This window comes from Gopherus flavomarginatus, chromosome 1 (assembly GCF_025201925.1).
Source record: "Gopherus flavomarginatus isolate rGopFla2 chromosome 1, rGopFla2.mat.asm, whole genome shotgun sequence".
NCBI lineage: Eukaryota > Metazoa > Chordata > Testudines > Testudinidae > Gopherus > Gopherus flavomarginatus.
In genome coordinates, this window is record NC_066617.1 from 133,464,360 (window position 1) to 133,486,855 (window position 22,496).

Consider the following 22,496-nt stretch of genomic DNA (forward strand, 5'->3'; position numbering starts at 1 on the left):
TAAGACAAAAGTCTACTTTATATTACAAAATATGTAACACTACAAACTAACATCTGCTGCATAAATATTGAAGGTTGGCTTTCAAGATGCAATGGAAAAAAACCCAAATCCCTTCCCCCCAAAAAGGCTCCTTCATGAGCTATTTCAAAGGAATGTTGAAACTGGAAGGGCTACAAAAAAGGATTTGAGACCTAAGGTTTGCCATGTCTTAGAACCATGTTTTCTACACAAATGAGTAAAACAAAACCTGTCAACAAAAGGAATGCAGTGCCCTGTTCATTTAATAACTTGCATAAGATGCAACACTACTGGATACCTGTAGGAGGAGAGAGAAAGTTTCTATATTAAGCCCACATTCAAGCCAAGACCAATGTCTGTACTTATGTAAATTCAGAACTAGTGTTTGTGTGTTGTAACTCACTTTCTCTCACCTGAGTCCCAAGAGCCAAGTTTTGATCTGGATGAGGACTTTCCCCAAACATCAATATTTTGGTGTCTGAGATTTTGTTTAGTTCATTTGAGAGCAAGCACCCAACTGTTATGCTCATACAAACCACATGGGATCTTTATAAAGGAAGGTAAATACACAGCATTTATTGAGAATACAACAGTTAGCATATGCTTTTTAGTCACATACACGCACAGTCCTGGCTGTGAAGTTTATAGTTACCAGTCTGTTGTAGTTCGAGTCAATCTAATGGCCAGTTAGATTGAGCACGAGTTGTGGAGCTTGGCTCTTGTTGGTTGCGATCCGATGCTCCTGGAGTGTGGCAAGACGGACCAAAGTCCCACGGCCAAGCACTCTGTTCTTATAGGTTTTTTTCTTTGTTTAAGTATATGGATTTTGCTCTGTCAGTTTGTGACCAGTTACTTCTCATATACCTCCGAGAGAGTTATCCTGTCCTTTGTTCTGATTTCATCAATTGTCCTTAGAGGTGCCAGCCTCCACCTCAGGGTCGTCAATCTGCCCTTCACTATGGATGCACATTGATGATTCTTTGATGTCCTTTAAGTCTCTTTACTACTTCTTCCTTGACTCTGGCTATAACAATGGCCTTCACACCTTATCTTTTCCTGATGCATACATCCTCATTCACACAAACAGATTGAGAATACAAACAGTAGTATTTTATATTGAGCAAAAAAGGTATTGCAAATTAAACCTTGCTAAGTTTTACAATCAATAACCAAGACAATTTACATCGAGACCCAGGTCTTCAATGTTCCTCTAATCTACTTAACAGACACAGTAGAGATTCCTGTCTCTTACTTACTAAACCTTAAAACAAATAAATGTATATTTAACTAGAGTGCCTAATTTGTAATACATATAGGAAACCATAGTAGACATTATAACACATCCTAAAACAAAAAGATGACCATAATCACTCATAAGGATTGTTCTGGTCTGTCATTCCTTTCTACTATTCAAAAGGGTAGCTGACACGATGAAATCAAATCATACATTAATTCTCATAGTACATTATAAAAACCAGCTCCTACACAGATACAAAGTTTGATTCAGGATCTAAATTTTATCAAGTCAAGGATAGGGTTGCCAACTTTCTACTCACACAAAACTGAACACCCCTGTCCTGCCCCTCCTGAGGCCCTGCCCCTACAGAGATACTAAATGTTACTACGCCAGTGTGAGCAGGTATGCATACGCTGTATGCACCTTCATGTAACTTAAAAGTTTCCTGAGACAATATTTCTTAACTGGCAGTTTATTTTGATTCTTCATCAAGGGCTGGATCCAAATCCAACCACAGTTTTTTCACTAACTTCAGTGGATTTTGGATCAGACATTGGGAGTAACACCCTGACCCCACTGAAGTCAGTGAAAAATTCCCATTACCTTCAAATAGGGTCAGGATTTCACCTCACATTATTTTTCAATATTGTGCCAGAAAAAGTAACTAATAATACTGTCTGTATTAGGTCATAATTCAGGAAAACATTTAAGCACGTGTTAGTCATCTAGGACTTCAACGGGAGTTAAGCATATGTTTATGTGCCCTTCCTTAATGTGATGCCTTCCCAAATTGGAGTCTTAATGATCGCATTGCATACAATTGCAGATCTCGCTTAGAAAGACTGACGGATGGGTAAGGAAATATCCACCAATTTATATACAAGTTTCAAATTGCTAGTCCATCTTTTCGTCAGATACAGGTTTAAGTTTCAAAAAGACTTCCCTCACTGCCTGGGCTTAAGTCCAGTACGCAGAGTTTGGGGAAACAGAATTCTTGCACCTACAGATTGCTAGAGATCGTCATTTTGATCCAGCATAACACATTTTATATTAATTATGGCCTAGATTTTCAAATGTTCTTAACTTTGGGCCCCTCAATTTTTGGGTGTCCCATGACACACATTTATGAAGGTCTGTTGGAAGAATGCTCAGCTCTTTGTAAAAATCAGGTCCCTTTTCAAGTGTCTCAGGTTGGGTCACTTTTTGAAAATCCTGACTTACAATAAAATGGTGCTTGATGTAATATCTGACAAATTGAGTCTTGAATCTGTCCCCAAAGATTTAGCCCACACAAGTCTAGATGTTTGTATGACACAAGAAATGCCGTTGCAGACTTCCTCTCGAATGCAAAATTACTGTGCCTTTTATAACAGGTTCCCTGTTTCAACAAGCCTTATACACTCAAGAAAGATATTTCCTCAAGCAGTTCCTAACCTTTCTGGGAACCCATCACAGAAGAAAGAATCTATAAGATTGGCCAGTGGACAAAGCACTGCAGCTTGCAGAGTTATGGATATTTACAGCATCCAACAATCCCCTTGACAGCACGGGTGCAACTCTTTTGTGCTGCTGTCGGTCTAGGCAAACAGAGAAGGGATGGTATCTCTGAAGCCTAAACAACGCGCAGGGCTGCATATTAAACAAACAAATGAAAAAGAAATCCCCAGTAACTGGTTGGTGGAAGTGATCCTATGGTTTAAAAAAGGTAATCTAACAGATGTCTGTGCCACATCAACACCACTCAGAGAGACAACACTGCCTGCCCTCGAGTGCTGATCCCTTTCCCATTCTAAGTCTGCAAATTCTGGGGAGAACTTCTTGGGTCTAAAACCACTACTATGCTCTATTGGCATTTTAAGACACTCTATTATGAAGCAGTCATTACTGTTTGTTAGCTGCTTAGATACACATTCTCCATTTTCAGTTAGAATGAGCCTCATTACTCTTAAAATGCAATCTGACTCGCATTTGAAAAGGACTTGGACAAATTTAGCAAAAACTCTGCATGCCTCCAGATGTGGCCGAGTGAACAGAGGCACTGTGATCCAGGGGCTGGGGCACTGGACTGGGATACAGAAGACCTGAGTTCTCCTCCCTGCTCTGCCAGTGAGCTTTTGTGTGAGCTTGAGCAAATCACGGCACCCCTCGGTGTCTTTGTTTCCCTTCCCACCGTTTGTCTACCTTATCCATTTACAGCATAAGCTCTTTGAACAAGAGGCAGGGCCGGCTCCAGGCACCAGGGAAGGAAGCAGGTGCCTGGGGCAGCCAATAGAAAGAGGCAGCACTCTGTCCGTTGTTGGGGCGTCACGTCCAGGGCGGCAGCTTGATCGGCCCGCTTCAGTCTTTGGCGGCAATTCAGCGGTGGGTCCTTCACTCCCTGTCTTCATCCTCAGTGGCAGCTCAATTGGGTTTTTCTTTTTTTCTTTTTTTTTTTGCCACTTGGGGCAGCAAAAAAGCTGGAGCCAGCCCTGACCAGAGGTCATCTTGTTCATGCGTGTACAGTGCCTTGAACAATGAGGGCTAGGTCTTGGATGAGGCCTCTAGGCACTGTTGTAGTACAAAACTGATACACAGCAATAGTTTGTCTGAAATGCAGTATTCACATACACACAAAACCACATTTTCAAGAGTGGCCACTGATTTGGGGTGAGATACCTCAGCTCAGTTCCTATTGGTTTCAGCTGGAATTGTAAGTGTTCTGAAAAATTAGGCAACTGACAATTCCAGCTGAAGTCAATGGAAGCTGAGCACCTCAGAAAAATCAGGCCCAGGTGCCCCAACTTGGATACCCAAAAACTGACACCCCAAATCACTGGTCACTTTTGAAAATTTTGACCCTGGCATCTAATCCTGCTGTCACTCAGGTCAATGGTGAAAAAACCTCCCTTTAATATAAATGGAAACAAGATTGTTGAAGAGTTTTGAGCACAAAGTAAATAACTTGCTTAATTACAACCTGTTTTCTTCCACCTGCTGCTGTTGTATGACTTTTCGAAAAGACTAAGTATTTGGGAAGCTTGAAAGGGTAAGTAACAAGTCATTGTGCTATATGAAGACAAAAGTCATTTCAAAACAGGGTACATGTAGAAGTACCCGTCATTCAAGATCTTTGAATAATTTTCATTGAGTTTTGCAGAAACACTCTCCTTTCCTTTCAAAGTAAGTTTGATAATTCCAGGCTAAACAAATGTTACATGTGTGACCTGATCAATAGTTCAGATCTTAATTCTTACTAGCACAATTTAGCATGCAGTAGCCGGAGAGGGTTCAATCCGCAGATCAGCTATTCTCATGGTTGTCATCAGAATGAGACCTGTGAAGCACAAAGGAACCAGCCTACTCTTATTACATGTTCTTTTAATAGCAAATTGATTATCCAGCAAAATAAGGCAACACACACTGCAAGATAACAAAAGACAGAAAGATAATACAGAATGTCCAACAACAGCGTTACTCACATAGCCTGTGTGGGGGAACCCTGAAACAGGTGAAATGATCAACAGGAAATCATCAGTATCGTGTGTCCTAGTCTATCCCCCAGCACATGGACAGGCAGCGTAACCCATTATAAAACTGGTTAACAACCACTGTATATTATGTATATTCATGATGCGTTCAACCCCTTTTTCTTATCTGAACTTCCACACCCCACTCATGTTGGGGTGCCTAGTTTCTGTCGGCTAAATAATTATGTGCATCATACTCATTAGCATATTGGTTAATCACTTGCTATAGCATTATTGCAGTTGGACATCTGCAAGTTTCACTGACCCATTTCTTAGCAATCTCCCAAAATAATAATTGGGATTCTGTAGTTTCTTATTTCACCATTTAGCAAATCTGTTACCTGCAACACTTTATCTTGTGACTTTAAGGTCACTCATCAGTTAGTTATTTGGGTCAACCAAAATTCAGGCCTTAGGCCTTGATTATTTTGGCCAACCTATGTCTTACAGGCTTGAGGGCCTGCAGCCCCTTGCATTTCAGCATGAATGAATGCTTATATTTTACCTACGTAACCTGAATATACCTTACCACCAGCTACACCAGGTAAAGTTATAAGGGGCTAACAATATGGGATTTAGAAAATGGAACCTAGGTGCAACTTTAACTACGAAGAAGCCGCTGCCTGTCTGCAACGATTGTGGGCTCAAACTGGATCATGTAGGTTGAAGAAGGATGCTCTTATTCAGACAAATTTTCAGCAAAAGCACAGGGGAAATACTCTGGGGTTGGTTTGTTTTTTTTTTTGGTAGCATGACAAATTACAAACAGTGCATCTTTAAATCCTCTCTGTAATTACCTTCATGTTACTACCTTTTGATTTTATCTTTAGAATTTCAAGTAAGAATGCAGAACTGAATGCTCCCATTTAGTTCAGTGACTAACGAAGCACTGAAATATAGAACTTTTATTTCCAAAGCCTTTGTGACTAGTCACTGAATATTACATGACCAGTACTGTGAACCCCAGGCATAGCACGCAATCTGGGGCACATCACACTATCACGGAGAGTACAGTAGCAGCAAGCTGATATATCCTGAAGGATGGCACTTCGTAATTGCCCTTACTCACTCCTTGCCACTCCTATTTTATTTTTGCTGAAGGATGGGAAGATGGAAGTAGGACTTTTAGGGGCACCTTGTGTTGAGAAGCGAATTCAGATATTGATTGGTGTGCTGAAGTATTTTACGTTCCTCTAGTTGCCACTGGTTTGTTGCTTGTGGCCATTCCTCCCCTTCTGTCCATCTTATCTATCTCAGGTACTTGCATGACCTCTATTACCAGAATATCTGAGCACCTCACAATCCTTACTGTATTTATCCTCACAGCATCCCTGTGAGGTAGGGCAGGGGTCAGGGAACGGCTAAGGATCTTGCCCAAGGTCACAAAGGAAATCTGTAATAGAACAAGGACTTCAATGCAGGTCTCTCAAGTTCTAGGGTAGTGCTCTGACCACTATACCATCTTTCTTCTCTGTAGTTAAAACTGTCTTCACAGGACTCTCACCAACATATTCCTCTCTACTCCCTCTGCGCTGCTACCAGCGCATAGCAACCAAGCACTGGACAAAATAATTGACATAATGACAAACCAACAGAGGGAAAACACACCAATGCCACTATGGGCCCCAGATTTATAGACTATACCTCCCTCAGACAGAACCTCTTCTGCACTTTGGCATGAAAACTCTTTCAAGTTTTGCCAATAATCAGGTTATTGAATTGAAATGGTGTCCCGGTCCAACTTCACAGTAAAGGTAGTTGCCTCACATACAGGGGTGCACGGAGTGTCCCAATAGAGAGATACAGGTCTGCTCAGCATTAGCATTGTGCCTAATTTCCCCAGCATCATCTGGAACAAACCAGACCAGAAAGACTTTTGTTCCATCCCCTGTTAAATATCATGCCCAAGATTAGCCTAAATCAATACCGAAGATCTGGACAACCCCAAACAAATCCATATTCTCAGAGTGGGTCCATCTGTATGGATAATCTAGAAGTGCTGCTTTTAAAAAGAAATGAACAATAAATAAAACAAATTAGATGGGTCAACAAGAATCAAAAAAATCAACTTCACCCTATTTGGGTTTTTTTTTTTTTGAGGGGGGTGAGGAGGGAGGTTATTATTCCTGATGTGGTGCCCCAGCCACCACCTCCTACACTGGCCTAGTGCCTGTGACACTCATCGAGTCTGTTAGGGTAGTTATGATACAATCTCCTACTAACAGTTCAACGGACAAGGAACACCAAATATGGACTATTCCATCACAATTTCAGGGCATACTACAGTATTCTGACAAGTTTTCTTTAAATTAAAGCAAAGTATATGGGGAATTACTCTTTCATTAGCACTAACAGGAGTTACACCTTTTGTCAAAGGGACAAATATATGCTCTTTATGTTCTTATTCAGGATTTCTAAAATTCAACAAATTCAGAACCCTGACTGTCAATATCTGAAATCAACCCAGCATGTGTCTTCCAATAACAAGCAAAAAGCTAAATAGCAACAATTCAGATCCTGGGACATTTCAGAGGCATCCGAGGCATGGAGATCTAAAATAATTTGCTCACATCATTAATACAGAAGTGTAGCCCACGTGGAAACTACAAATTCCAGTATGCACCCCAGCCACTGAGACCAAGAAAGAGCACTGTATAATGGGACATGAGCTCTCTGTATTAAAAGATGGAAATGCCTGTAGTCAGTTCCATTGTATCAAAATAAGATGTGGCCGTTTGGTATGCCAATGTGGTGCTTTGGTGGCACAATGTTTGGTCAACCTTGTTCTAAGAGAAAGGGTCACTCCGTTCAGGCCTTCTTCATTAATTAGAAAGAATTTTCTCACAAAAACAACCCCTGAAACAGTTCTATGGCCAATGTAAAGCTGGATTCAGATTATACTGTATATGAATCTCCTCGTTTACACAGAGCTTGAGCTATAAGTTGCATTGTGATGAGTTTGCTGTTTCATAAGACTCACCTTGGTCAGAAGAGATTCACTAAGGCAATAGCTAACCATGAATGACCCTTCTGAGACAATAAACCTATAATCTCTAAACAGATTACTTAATTACCCTGCACACTCTTCCTTATGGAACAGAGAACTGAGAATTTGATGGAAAATGAAAACAATTCCCCAAAGCCCTTTAAGATGCACTTGACTGGATCTGTTCTGTGATGAGTTACATTACAGAAAACCCCTTGGGTACTGCCAACTCATGTGCTTAGACTACCTCTGAGCCATTTCCCCTGCCAACTTGGGATTTCAGTGCCCTGCCTGGTTTGAGCCAGACACATTTGCCTGCTACAAACCCAGACCCAGGTCTGAACAATGTCCCACAAAAGCTGCAGGCTAAACTGAAAACAGCTTAAGAAGTGTTCCTGTCTCCAACTCTCAGATGCCCAGCTCCCAATGGGGTGCAAACCCCAAATAAAATCAGTTTTACCCCGTATAAAGCTTATACAGGGTAAACTCATAACTCGTTCACCTTCTATAACACTGATAAAGAGATATGCACAGCTGTTTGCGTCCCCAGGTATTAATGCATACTCTGAGTTAATAAGTAAAAAGTGATTTTATTAAATACAAAAAGGATTTAAGTGATTCCAAGTAATAACAGACAAAGTGAATTACCAAGCAAAATGAAATAAAACACAAAGTCTATGCCTAATACAGTAAGAAAACTGAATACAGATAAACCCTCACCCTCAGATGTTTCAATAAGCTTCTATCACAGACTGGACGCCTTCCTAGTCTGGGCACAATTCTTTCCCCGGTACAGCCCTTGTTCCAGCTCAGGTGGTAGCCTGGGGATTTCTCATGATTGTAGCCCCTTTTGTTCTGTTCCACTCCCTTGTATAGCTTTGCACAAGGCAGGAATCCTTTGTACCTCTCTGGGTTTCCACCCCTTATTCTAAATGGAAAAGCACCAGGTTAAAGATGGATTCCTGTTCAGGTGACATGATCACATGTCACTGTAAGACTCCAAGCCTTCATTCCTCCCAGCCTGACTCACAGGAAGGCCTGCAAGCAAACACAGCCATCCACAGTCAATTGTCCTGGTTGAGGAGAGCCATCAAGATTTCAAATCACCATTAATGGCCCACACTCTGCATAATTACAATAGGCCCTCAGAGTTATATTTCATATTTCTAGTTTCAGACACAAGAATGATACATACATACAAACAGAATGACCACATTCAGTAGATTATAAGCTTTGTAAACATACAAGAGACCTTTTGCATGAAGCATATTCCAGTTACATTATATTCACATTCATTAGCATATATTCATAAAGTCATATATTCACTGAAAAGAATGATGTTACTTCCACATACAATTATCCTCCATATCCATTTGAACAGGGAAAAGAATATCAACTCACCACTGACCATAAGAATTCTAAGGGCACTTCAGAACAAAGAATACTTACAGGATGGTTGGGAGCGGGAGACTATCCTGGAAAGCAGTGAATCTGGAAAAAGATTTGGAGGTCATGGTGGATAATCAGCTGAACATGCGTTCCCAGTGTGATGCTGTGACTAAAAGGGCCAATGTGATCCTTGGATGCAGAAACAAGGGAATCTCAAGTACAAGAAAAGAGTTTATTTTATCTGTATTTGGCACTGGTGCAATTGCTGATGGAATTCTATGTCCACTTCTGGCATCCACAATTCATAAGGGATGTAGATAAACTGGAGAGGGTTCAGAGAAGAGCCACAAGAATGAATCAAGGATTAGAAAATATGCCTTAGAGTGATAGCCTCAAAGAGTTCGCTCTATTTATCTTAGCAAAGAGAAGGTTATGAGGTGGCTTGATTACAGTCTATAAGTATCTACCTGGGGAACAATTATTTAATAATAGGCTTGTCAGTCTACCAGAGAAAGGTGTAACACACACAATCAAGTGGCTGGAAGTTGAACCTAGACAAATTCAGGCTGGAAATGAAGTATATATTTTAATAGTGAGCACAATTAACTATTGAAACAATTTAGCAATGGTTGTGGTGGATTATATGTCACTGACAATATTTAAATCAAAATTAGATTTTTTCTAAAGGATCTGTTTGAAGAATTGTTTTGGGGAAGTTCTATGGCCTGTGTTAGAAGGGAGGTCAGACTAGATGATGACAATAGTCCCTTCTCATCTTGGAATCTATGACTCTAGAAGAGCTGTCACCACGTCTGTTCTTTGAGGTAGATGAAAAAGAGGCTGCAATAGGTAGGGGTTTGTCAAACTTTGAAAATCAATTGAAGTTAAGAAGCCAAGCTCACAGAAAATCTATAGCACGGGGTAGGCAACCTATGGCACGGGTGCCAAACGTGGCATGCGAGCCGATTTTCAGTGGCACTCACACTGCCCGGGTCCTGGCCACCGGTCCAGGGGGGCTCTGCATTTTAATTTAATTTTAAATGAAGCTTCTTAAACATTTTAAAAACATTATTTACTTTACATACAATAGTTTAGTTCTATATTATAGACTTATAGAAAGAGACCATCTAAAAACATTAAAATATATTACTGGCACACAAAACCTTGAATTAGAGTGAATAACTGAAGACTCAGCACACCACTTCTGAAAGGTTGCTGACCCCTGATCTATGGTGATAAATATTATGCAGAGTCTTACTTAAAAGTGATGCATTTGAACCCAACTCAGGTCAGTAATAAGTGAGAATAAAGACACTTATCTGAAAGCTATTTGGTTATCATGACTTAAGTCAGTGGTCTGAGTACAGCTCCTAGAGCATGTGTTTACATCACAAACTACCACCATGGATTGCACTTGTTTCTGGTAGCGTCAGCAGAGAGGGACCATTTTGAGTGAACATGGAAAATAAGCCAACCTCTCACTACTGGAGACAGTCCTTCCAAATCAAGGCTGATGCATGTAAGCAACGGAGGATTCTACTCTGGCCCATGTTATCCATGTTCTTTGGACAAAATGAAAATCTGTCTCCAGAACTGTCAATCTGCCATTGTTCATGAGCAGGTTCCATGTTAATCCCATCTAGATTTCCAGGACAAGGCTCAGATGATGCCAAAATACTAAAGTACAAGAAAGTCTGGACTGATCTATACCTAGTCCAAGGATTATTGGAGAATCAGCTAAAGGCACAAGAGGACATAAGCCATCATTTTCAATGAACAGTTCCAGAGGGAAGACTGCCTGAGGTTGAGGCTACCACACAGCACCAAAACCAGTGCCAGTCCCAATCCAATATATAGTGCTTATATCACTAAGTAAAAGGGTGAAAGACTACAAAGTACAACCTGATTAACCTACCTGCTGAGGGCACTGGACAAAGATGTAGTCACACCCTCTCCAACTCACCTCTGAATTTTGGACCACTCTATTATATTAGAAAGCTTTCTGCAATGTTTTTGTATGAATGCTGAGAAACAAAACTACCCATCACACTGTGTTTTGTGACAGACACAATTAGCTATAGCTAGGAAGATAGTAGTGCAAACAGTATTTCTGGGGTATGTATCAAGTGCAGTATAGCTACAAGCACCAACAGCTATGCTCTCATTCTGTTCCTGCACTGGATGCTTAAAATTAGGCTCCTACATTTATAGTGAGGAGACATTAAAGGAGACACTTTCTGTTTATTACTAAAGTGGAAGTTAAGCAACAGTAATATATTTCTGCCTTTTTGCAAAGTGACACATTCACCTTAAAGATATATTTTTTAAAAACCTCCCTGAGTTTGTTTCCCCAGGTTTATGTAAACTCCTCAAGTAATTCAGATTCCATTACCTTCACGTCATCTTCAATTGGTTTTGGAAAGGGAGGGAGAGAGTATTATACTTTTCAGACATTCAACTCCTGTATAATATTACAACAGCAGGCCAGGAGACAATCACCTAAACCTACAAAACCAGAATTTTAAAACCATGTTCTTTTAAAAAGGAATACACAAGGCTCCCTTAAAATGTCCTTACTTCTGTTATTCAGACCTCTGATTTTAAGAATTGAAAAAAAAAAAAAAAAACTTATTTTTCACCATGGATGCATTTGTATTTCACTCACCTTAGGCAATTAAAGTAGGTTAATTTCATTTTTGTTTTAGTCTGCCCAGTATCAACTTGACACCTCTACAGAGGAAAGTCTACCATATATGGGATAGCACTCTGACTGTGTGTTATAACATTGTCTTTCCTGGGTAGACCAGACCAAACTGCTCTGTAGAATCATGTTATAGTTCAGCAAGACCAAGGGTTGCACTCAGCCTGGCTGCCTCCAGGAGCTGCAAATTGCACCTTCCTGCAGGAATGAAGCTTGCTACACTTCACTAGAAGTTGTGAATAACTGATTTTTCAGTTCGCTAGCAATTCTGAAAATATTTTTTTCTTTCTATTTGTTTCGGGTCAGCCTGAAACCAAAGTTTTTCTGAATTTTTGGCAAATTGAAAAGTTAGAAAAATATGTTTCAGGTTGAATGTTTCATTCTGATTTGGGGCATTAAGTTTTTTAAAATAAAAGCAAAGGAAATGAAGGGCTAGATTCACAAAACTGAGGAGGTGATGGCAGCAGTGCTCCCTTATACACAATGGCCTAGTGGTTAGTGACTCACCTGCAATGTGGGAGACCCAGGAGATCTGTGTTCAAGGGCCTGCTCCAGAGGTGGGATTCAAACCTGGGTCTCCTCACATATCAGGTGAGTGTCCTAACCACTGGGCTATTTCCAGGGGGGAGACAGGGGGTGCAGCCATGCCTCACCACCATTTCCATCATTTACTGAATGGTGCCTCTGCCCCCTTGTGAATCTAGCCTGAAAAAAAACAAAGTGTTTCATTTTGGAAATGTCAGAATGGTTAACTGTGATATTTCTGCAAAAAAAAAAAAAAAAAAAACTGAAAAAATTCACCAAATCCATGCAACTTCTCATAATGTTTCATTCAACCCTCATTTGTGTTTTTCAGTGACAAAATTTTTGGCAGAAAAATTTTCCCCAGGTCTACATTTTTCTCCCTCTGGGCACCCACTGCAGTAAAGCAGGGTCATTTCCCAATGGGGCACCAAAGGATTTTAAACGGATTCATTTTCTTTTTCCCTTTGATATCACAATGACCTTACTTAAGAGTTTTCTGAGCTGCTGACCTGACTTTCTCTGTCACTTATACCAGGGTGCCCAACCTATCGCCCACCTGAGCATTTCGTAAGATCAGCAGCCTGCTTCAACACAATATACTAATGGCCGATTCATTAGCATTTTGTTGTCATGTTTACATTATTTTAGTTTACATAAATGTGTACATAGAAACAACCTATCTAAATACATACGAAACAAACTGAACTATAAATCAATACAGGTGACTTTAAATCTGTAGAATCTGTTTGGCCCACCCAAGGTTGTGCTTCGGTTTACACAGGAGGGCCACATAAAGTCTGGCCACCACTGACTTACGCAATCATAACTGGAACACCAGTCATTAATAACTTTGCTTTATTACAACCCAATTTCTTCAATATAGCCTATGTGCAAGACTTCAATTAATTTGCCTATGTGAAAAGTTTCATCTCTCTGTATTTATTCCATTGCAGCTGAAGCTAGACAAGTGAGGGGAATTAACCACAGTAAAAATTTACCACGGGTTGTGATAGATTCTCCATTACAGACACTTAAATTCAGATTGGATGTTTTGCTAAAAGAGATGTTCTAGTTCAAACAGGAATTACTTCAGTGAAGTTCTGTGGCCCGAGCTATATAGTTGGTCAGACTAGACGATCACAGTGGTCCCTTCTGGCCTTACAACGGTTTAGTCCTTAAGGACAAAGGAAAGGTTGATACAGATGCTGAATTTCTTAAAAGGACACCATTTTTAATTGATGTTAATTGCTTTATGAGTTAACAGACTGCCTTGTAAATTCTGAGAAAATTCATTCTGCACTATGTCCTCCAAATTCAGCGAAGACAAATTTAGGGAAGGGGATGTTATGATGAGATGGGCCACATGCCCCTGTAAGCAATTTGTGACTGCTAGTAACAAATATCTCCAATGGGACAATAAATAAGGAGGGCTCTGAGCAAATTCTTCCCCAGATGTCTGGATGGTGGGTTTTGCCCACATGCTCAGGGTTCAACTGATTGTCCTATTTGGAGTCAAGAAGGAATTTCCCCACAGGTCAGACTGTCAGAGATCCTGGGATGGCGGAGGGGTGGGAGGTGCAAAGAGGCGGTTGCCTTCCTCTGCAGCATGGGGCACAGGTCACCTGCAAGTCTGAACCAAAATAAATGATGGATTCTCAAATCTTGATTTAAAAGAATACAAGTTACAGAGAACATCAGTAACTTAGCCAGAGGTTATGGGTTTATAAAAGGAATGGGTGGGTCAGGTGCCTTGGTCTGCAATGTGAAGGAAGTCTGACTACATGATCAAGATGGTCCCTTCTGGCCTTAAAGTCTATGAGTCTGTATTGGATTAAAAATACAATATAAAGAGATTGAATCTCTGCTTTAGCAAAATGGAATTCATCCTTAACTACAAAGAAGTGGCCAGCACCTCCATACTACATCTCTGAGATTTACACTAACATCTAGGTGCCAAATACTGCTGGAAGACTCCCACAGAGGCGTGTGCAAAAGACACACTGGGCAAGATTAAAAAAAAAGGGTGCCTTAAAAAGTTAAACTCCTAGATTCATATTTCAGCTCCTAAAAAGACCCTAACTTTTAAAATGACTGAGTACCCAACGGCTTCCACTGAAGTCGAGTATGAACAACTGGATGCTCAGCATTTTTGAAAACGGTGTCACTGATTTATTTAGTGCCTCACTATTAACGTAGGAGCCTAATTTTAAACATCCATTTTTTAAGTCTTCTTGGCCCCTGTTCTTTACCATCCCTTTGGTTCAGCTGCTTTTACCGGGGACTTGTATATATTCATTCACCCCCTCTGGGCCAAAGGATTGGCCAAATGTTTGAGGACAGTAAAATGGCAGGCTCCAATACATGCTCATCACCTGTAAAATTTAATTTAGTTTACATTTTCTTTTTGACAGCCTTGTCATTGAGTTGTAGTCGTGCAGGACAGTATCCTAAAAACACTCCAGAAATTTCTATTATTATTTTTGGGCAATTTTTTTTTTAAAGAAAAAGAAAAAAAAATGAAAAGAAACCACAAAACCCAACATCTCAAGAGACATGTAAAACAACAAAAAAAAAAAAGGACATGATCTTATTATTGGTCTGAGACCATGTCTGTCAAGTTCCAACCTGTGGCTAATTTTTATGGCTGAGTTATAAACTCCCTGAAAATATTGGTGTGCACTGTAAAGCATGACAGGCCCATAACTACAACAGCATGAATGGGGCTCTTATAATAAACCAACGAAATGGAATTTTAAATGAACTTCCATAAAAAGGTTATTTACCTCCAAGTAGCTCAGCCCTGGAGTTGTACCCTGGATTACTGTGCTCCATAACGCAGCAGCCAGCGTAACAAATAGATATAATCACTTTCCTGAGAGCCTAGGAGGTTTTTTATAGCACTCTTACAAGAAGTTTTATAAGATGCAGTAAAGGGTGGGTCATGCTATGTTATGCTGGACGGGAACCTGCATTAAAGGTTTGATCCTGCATTGGCAATGGTGGGAGCAGAACTAGGCTCTCGCTTTGCACAGGACCAGATTTCCAGTTAGACACATTAGGCATGTTCTTTGGGGTGCCAGCGTTCTAGGGGTGTCTGAGGAGACATAACAGTTTTGGGTTAGAACTCTGGACTGGGAGGGTTAAAAATGCATACAAGCTCCCTTGCAGATGGCCGGGCTCCTAGCATGGTTTGGTGGCCACCCAGTGTGTGGGGCTGGGGCAGGGTGAGCATCTGAGTCAGCCCACCTGGGGGCGCTGTGAGCCATGGCCGGGTGGGGTGGCTGCTGAAGGTGCTGGGAGTGTCCAAGACCCTTTCCAATCTTGGCCACCATGCTGCCTCTGCCCCGTGCCGGGGAGGAAGAGGTAGGGACTTGGCCGGCGCCTTATTCACTTTCATGGGCAGAGCCAGAGCATGGCTCCTGTGCCAGGCTGCAGGAGGGACAGAAGACACCTGGGCACCGTTCACCCTAGGGAGAGGTACAGTCAGGGCCAGCTCCAGCATTTTTGCCGCCCCAAGCAGCAAGAAAAGAAAGAAAGAAAGAAAGCCACGATCGGCGGCACTCCAGTTTCACTCTTCGGTGGCAATTTGGCAGCAGGTCCTTTCCTCCGAGAGGGACTGAGGGCCCTGCTGCCAAATTGCCACAGAAGACCTGGACATGCCGCTCTTCTCCATTGGATGCCCCAAGCACCTGCTTGCTGCGCTGGTGTCTAAAGCAGTCCCCCTTTGCACCTTGCCTGGGGCGGGTGGCCCCAGCTCAAGATAAGAGCACTGTACGTGGCAGAGGGTCTCATGCCTTCCTGGGGAGGCCTTGTTTAGATTTCTTTTTGTTTCATGTTTTATAGAAAACATGGAGGTCAGCTATAGGCATGGGGGTGGGGCGGGCGCTGAAGATGCTGTGCCTGGGGTACATAAGGTGTAAATCTGTCCTAGGCTCTGCAAAGCGTCTAAGAGTTCTAAGTTCAGAGTTCTCACTTTTCCCAGCACAGTATAACTCCATCCATTACCAATATAGGATTGCCAATTTCAAGAGATCAAAAATCATCAGATGGACTTCTCGAAAATCAGGAGATTGACCCAAAAAATCATGATGACATTTAAGGGGGAGGGGGGAAAGATTATATGGTGTATTTTAGGTCAGTCTCCTGATTTCTGAACTACCCCTGCCCATACCCAGGATGTGTGCATGTGACAATCAGTGTTGCCCACTGTCCAACATGTACTGGATAAGGTTATTTTGGCCCCTGCTACAGGAGCTCTCACCCCCACATCTACCCATCTCCTGCCCAACAATTAATCCTGTCTCCCAGCTCCCTCACCAGTTCTGTCCCCACACAACCCTTCCTCAATTCAGTCCCTCCAGCTCCCATCATCACCACCCTTCAGTTCAGTTCCCTACCTCATGAACCCCCTTGCCTGCCTTAGCTCATCCTCACAGCACTCACCCCCTCTGCTCGGAACCCACCATCAATAGAGCTCCCCACCTCCTCACTTCAGCCCCCTGGCCATAGTTCAGCCTTTCCAACCTCAACTCTGCCTCTCTCAGGGTTCGTCAGTGGGGTCCCCTCTCCTACTGCCCAGGCTGGCAGGGAAGCAGCCATCCAGAGCTGATGGGAGCCCCTCCTCGCAGGCTCTAGCTACTGCCAGCCCCCGGCGGCGGGGACAGAGGAGGCTGACAGCGATTTCTAAGTAAAACTAAGCCTCACTCACGATCTCACGATAGAACTCTCCAATGTTAGAATCCTGACATTGGAGAGTTCTACCATGAGATCATGAGTGAGGCTTAAATTTTACTTAGAAATCGCATTATTGTGATAAATTCACAAGAGTTGGCACGTCTGCCAATATTTCTGCCCTCATCTCCTTCTCTACCTTCCCTTGCTTCTTTCAGTTTCATCAAGTTTTCTTCCAACTGTTCCCTTTGTCTTTCACCTACTCTACACTCACTCCTTTCTTTCCCGACACCCATATATCTTAACAGCCTACCATTTAATGCATGCAAGCGTCCACCTTCCACAACGAGACCAAAAATCTACTTATTCAAGCCCTGATTCAGCACTGTGTTTAAGCACCTGCCTGACTTTTGAGCAAGAGAATCATCCCACTAACTTCATACATTGCTGACAGGCAATTTTAAGGACGTTCAGATGCTTCTCTGAAGCCTCCAAGAACATCACCTGCACCACAAAGCCAAGCACATACCCTCTCGCTTTGCCACTGTAACCCCCTATCCTGTTTTCCCCTCTTGTGAGTCAGAAGTGTATGGGAGAGCTTCTGCTCCTCCCTCAGTTAGCAGGAGACACAGAAAAGGGAAGGGCTCTCTAGTCCCTGACAATAGCAGGAGCAGGCCCACTGCTTGATCCAGCAGCTTCTCTTCTTGGCCCTGCTACATTTAAGATTTAGTACTCTGGGAGAAGTTATTTTAGATTATTTGCTTGCTGTTGCTTTTTTATGGCTCTCTGGATTATCCAAGCATACATATCAACAGAGGCAAAGGGGCAGTTAATAGTATTTTCGGCTCCTTGGGCCTTTCTCACCTTTGATCATCTATATATTACACTGGTCTATTATTGGTCAGCAACGGAGCATTTCACCATTACATTATTCAAATGTCTATTTCTTGTTTCCTAGGAAAAGTAATTTTAATTATAATACTACCTTATACTAAAACAACACCTTCTACCTCGGGATCTCAAATGCAGCACTTTCTTTAGCATATTGTAAGATAAGTATTGTTAGAGGGACAGCAAGGCACAGAGAAGTTAATCATGTTACCCAACTTCACACAAGATGCCACAGGTGAAACAGGAATCGAACCCTCCCAGCCCAGAGCTCTAACCCAAAACTGTTTTGTGTCCTCAGACGCTTGTTTGCAGGCAAATGAATTTTTCAAGGAGAATAAGCATAGCAAGAGGGAGAGAAAGACAGGAGACAGATAACATGAACCATGGAACTTTTCAACTTTGTGCTCCTGTTGACTAGATCCAAAAAGAAAGAATACAAGATTTATACCCCTCCATTCACTCTGAACTTTTAATCAAAGAAGCTGAGGCAAAACCTGCCACCATTCATGCCTTAATATCAAAGCAAAACACAGGGCAAGTGTCTTGTAGTCTTTTAAATGATTTTTTGCCACAGAAACACTGTAGTGAATTCCATTTCATAGCGAGCCTTGTGGTAGTAGAATACACTCGGTGACTGGATAACGCCTTAACAGCCAGTTGAGACGTACTGTAATTAGAGAGACATCATCATCTCTACTACACAGTGTGATTATTTTTGCCACACTTTCAAGAGCAACACACTCACACAACAAAGGGATGGATTCCCCTCAATATGGGGGAAGACACTTGTTTTAGGGATGTCTAATGAAAATTGATACCAACTGCAAGATTTTAGGAAGAAGTAACTTGCACTATAAAAACTTGGCAATAAAATCCAACTCAAAATTGAAAAAGGTTTAATTTCAATGAATAACACCATTTAACACAGCCAGAGAAAGAAAGAGTCCAATTCTGTGAGCTATTATATGGTCTCATTGTAGTCAATGGGAGTTAAGAGCACTCAGCAATTTTCAGGATCAAGCCTTCAGGAATTAGTCCCTGAAGTCAATTAATCAGATTCTCAGACAGGGTAAACTGGGTTACCTCCAAAAGACTTCAGTGGAACTACACAGATTTATGGCAGTTGAAGATCTAGCCCATTATGACTACACAGACAAGTAAAATGAGCAGAATTTGGCTTTTATTATGGAAGATCATTAAAACTAGTTTCTTGAGCTTTTAAATTATGGGATTACACTTAAAATAGTCTAAATTCTTCACTTATGAGATTTCTACTGGGATTTTGGAAGGGTTCATAAGCAATAAAGGAAAATAGAAATAAAAAGAACAGGAACTAGTTTATAGTTAGTGACAAATGCCATACATCAAGCAACTAGTTGCGGTGCTTGAAATTAAGAGTGTCCTGTGCAAGCAAGCTTTGCAATATAAGAAAACTCAGTATACACTATGGTACACTGAGTATCCATTCTCTCTTCTTCCTGCTACATCCTGATGAGATTCTCTAAGCTTTGAGCAGCAATATATATGGAAGATTGGGCTAGCTCATGCATTGCCCTGGCGACGAAGGTCCAATGTCATGGCTATTTCAACACAAACATGCAACGTGGTAGGTCTATACTTGTAGGCCATTAGAGTCTTCCCACTGTTTGTCTGACTATAATTTTGCAGGCTAGAGTAAAGTGCAGAAATGCAATATCCTAGAAAAAGATATACATCGATAGAGAGGTTCTGGTTATAACTTTGTAATCTCTCTCAACAAATCTACACATAACAGGAGTATCTCTATTGGTATGGTCACATTTTCAACATGGTGATTGAGCTGCACAATTCCCATTAACATTATACTAACTAGTCCTCACATGCTAACTTGCACGATTGTACCCTTACTCATGTGACGAGCTAGGCAGGAAATGGTTTTCGAATTGGGATGAAAAGTTACAATCTCCAAAATTTTCACAAAGGTAGTTTGAAAACATTTTTGGTTTGGATCAGTTGAAATGTTTCATTTTGATTTCAACTATTATTTATTTATACTATAATTAGCTTAAATTTTGAAATGAAAAGCCATTTCAAGCCAGATAACTGGAATTTGTTGTTTGGAAAACATTGAGTTTCACTAGTTCTAAAACTCTTTCCTTCCCCCTCCCTCGCAAAACTTTTTTCAAGTAAAAAAAAAAAAAAAGTGTCAAAACTGACCCTTTCCCAAGATACGTTTCCACTTCAAAGAACTGGCATTTTCTGATTATAAAACATTTAGCTAAAAAATTCCCAACAAGTGCTATTCATCTGATCAGCCCAAGCTCACACAATGGAACTTCTCTCAAGACAGTGCTAAAGACTCATGGTGTTGAGATTCATACTATTGCAAATGTTTCAATCTCCCTCCCACCAACTAAAAAACAGCATTTTGGCTACAACTTTAAAAAAAAAAAAGTCAACATTTTTATTACTATAAGTCTCCATTTTCAATAAATTTAACTATCAGGCCCAAAGTTAATTAGTAGTATCTCTTTAACTGTATACTACTAATAAATACACAGGCCAAATAAAAACTGCAAAACACCAAATGCTGATCAGTAACTGTCCATTATTTCTATTACAGTAGCACCTGGAGGCTACAGTCAGGGATTGGGGCCCCATTATGTTAGATGCTGTAGAAACATGTTGTAATGATTATTTTCCTATTTATTTGTGGCTGCACATACAATAGGGGATGATCCCTGCCCCACAGAGATCACAGTATAAGGGCAAATGCACACACAGGTAATACAGAGGTCAGGGAAGAGGAACGCAAAAGGGATTTTCAATGCAAGTCAAGGAGATTCACTATAAGTAGCACAACAGTAGTAAGTATTTAAGAAGGACTTAAAAATGGAGAGGGTTAGGGCCTTGTATGTGTGCTGAGGAAGGTCAACACCACATTTAGGCCGCCTGGAAATAAAAGAAGGCTTGAGTGTTTCAGAGACTTACAATCTAAAGCATTGATCCTGCAGTGAGCTATATACTGGCACATGGGTCCGACCACATGGAGCTCATAAGCGGATCGGGGCCAAGGTACAAATACCGTTTCAAGCTAGGTTTAAAATAAGGTTGAAATAGTTTTGCATATCAGGAACATCTGTTGAATAGCAGCTGTTTTTTCTTTCAGTCTTATTACTCAATACTGTATGGTTATAGCTGCTGTCCATTAACGTAACCAGATTCAAATGATTTCATAATATGAAAGACTTGGGTTAAGGAAGAATTTCACTGCATTTAGGTTTGTAGGTTACTCAGATGTCAATCCTGGATTTTTATTTCACAACACATTTCCCCAGTAACTGGATTAAGCAATATTTATGTCCTCTCAAGTAATATTAGCTCTTTTCAATATTTACTTCATAGTCAATACTAAGTAGCTAAAAATAGGGAAGAAAATCTTTTGATTAAAAAAAGTCATTGTGTTCTTACTAGACCCTGGCAAGCAGTATGAAACCACTTACTCAGAAAAGGGAGGTGTCTGATTCATAAGGGGAAAAAAGCTATATAAAAAGGATCAATCATTTGACAGCCATGTGATCTCAAGAACCAGGGGGAAAAAAAGTACATATCTGGTTTGTGTTCCAAAATCTAGGAAAAAATATTTATTTTATTTTAAAAAAAAATAGTTTATCCACATTGTGCCTTTGAACCATTTTCCTCCAAGGGCATTTCAGACAATAGAGTGAACTGATCTCTTTAGTTCTTAGCCTACTTAGACTAAAATTAGGCCCATTTCTGGAACAAAACGATATCCCTAGAGCACACAACAGGTTCCCAGTAGCAATTATGGCTGGCAGTATATTACAAACCAACAGACTTTGATTTAGTCTACAGGCTTTTTATGAAAAAAGGGCTCCTGCTCCCACTGCAGTCTGGAAAGCAATGGCACACAGCTAGCTTTGTTCATCTTAAAGCTTCCATTCTTCCAAGGAGATAAGAAGATAAATGCTATTTCTCGGACTCTTACAGATTGCAAAGGATTGTTTCTACGGGATGTGATTATCTCATCACTTAACCAATGCATATACAAAAGCAGATACCCATTTCTTATAATAGGGACTTTCGGTTTCCATTAACCACCACCCAGTGACAGAAAAAAGGGGGACTGGAAGTAGGGGAGTTCACAGACGGATCAGGTTTGTGTGGTATACTAAGCCTAGGGAAATCACACACTACACAACATATAGTAATTCAAACCTGTTACCTTATTGCATCACAAGGAATTACTCAATATTGGGGCCATAGTAATAAGCCACCAGAAACACTCCCTTCCCCCTCCCCCTCAGCCTCTTTGTACCTGTAGGAAATGCTACACCGACCAACAGACTCACTACTAACCAGGACCTACAAAGATCAGAAGCAAGCGCTGCCCTTTCTAACCTGCCCCAGCCGTTAGCAGGAGTCCTGGCTAGTATGGTTAGGGGAGGGCTTCGCATGCCGCACGAGCACTGGGATCAGATGGGGGAGACTGAGCCCGGGGCGAGGTGCCGAACAGCCCCTGCATTTCCCGCGTGTGCTGGCTGCAGGAGGCGCCCGGCAAAGGGCTAACTT

General features: G+C 41.2%; 2 protein-coding genes and 1 long non-coding RNA gene across 7 annotated transcripts in view; 1 reads left to right on the forward strand and 2 right to left on the reverse strand.

Moving 5' to 3' along the window:
- Positions 1-22,496, forward strand: part of UPK3A (uroplakin 3A) — an 897,123-nt gene that overhangs the window by 787,815 nt on the left and 86,812 nt on the right. The gene's annotated exons all lie outside the window — the stretch shown is intronic.
- Positions 1-22,496, reverse strand: part of KIAA0930 (KIAA0930 ortholog) — a 139,360-nt gene that overhangs the window by 116,142 nt on the left and 722 nt on the right. The gene's annotated exons all lie outside the window — the stretch shown is intronic.
- LOC127035391 (uncharacterized) lies at positions 575-22,456 on the reverse strand. 2 transcript variants are annotated; one of them, XR_007769784.1, is made up of 3 exons: positions 22,243-22,456; positions 6,406-6,610; positions 575-4,568 (listed from the first exon to the last, which is right to left on the reverse strand). It is a non-coding gene; the product is annotated as an uncharacterized LOC127035391 (long non-coding RNA). The 2 variants fall into 2 exon arrangements; XR_007769783.1 differs by lacking the exon at positions 6,406-6,610.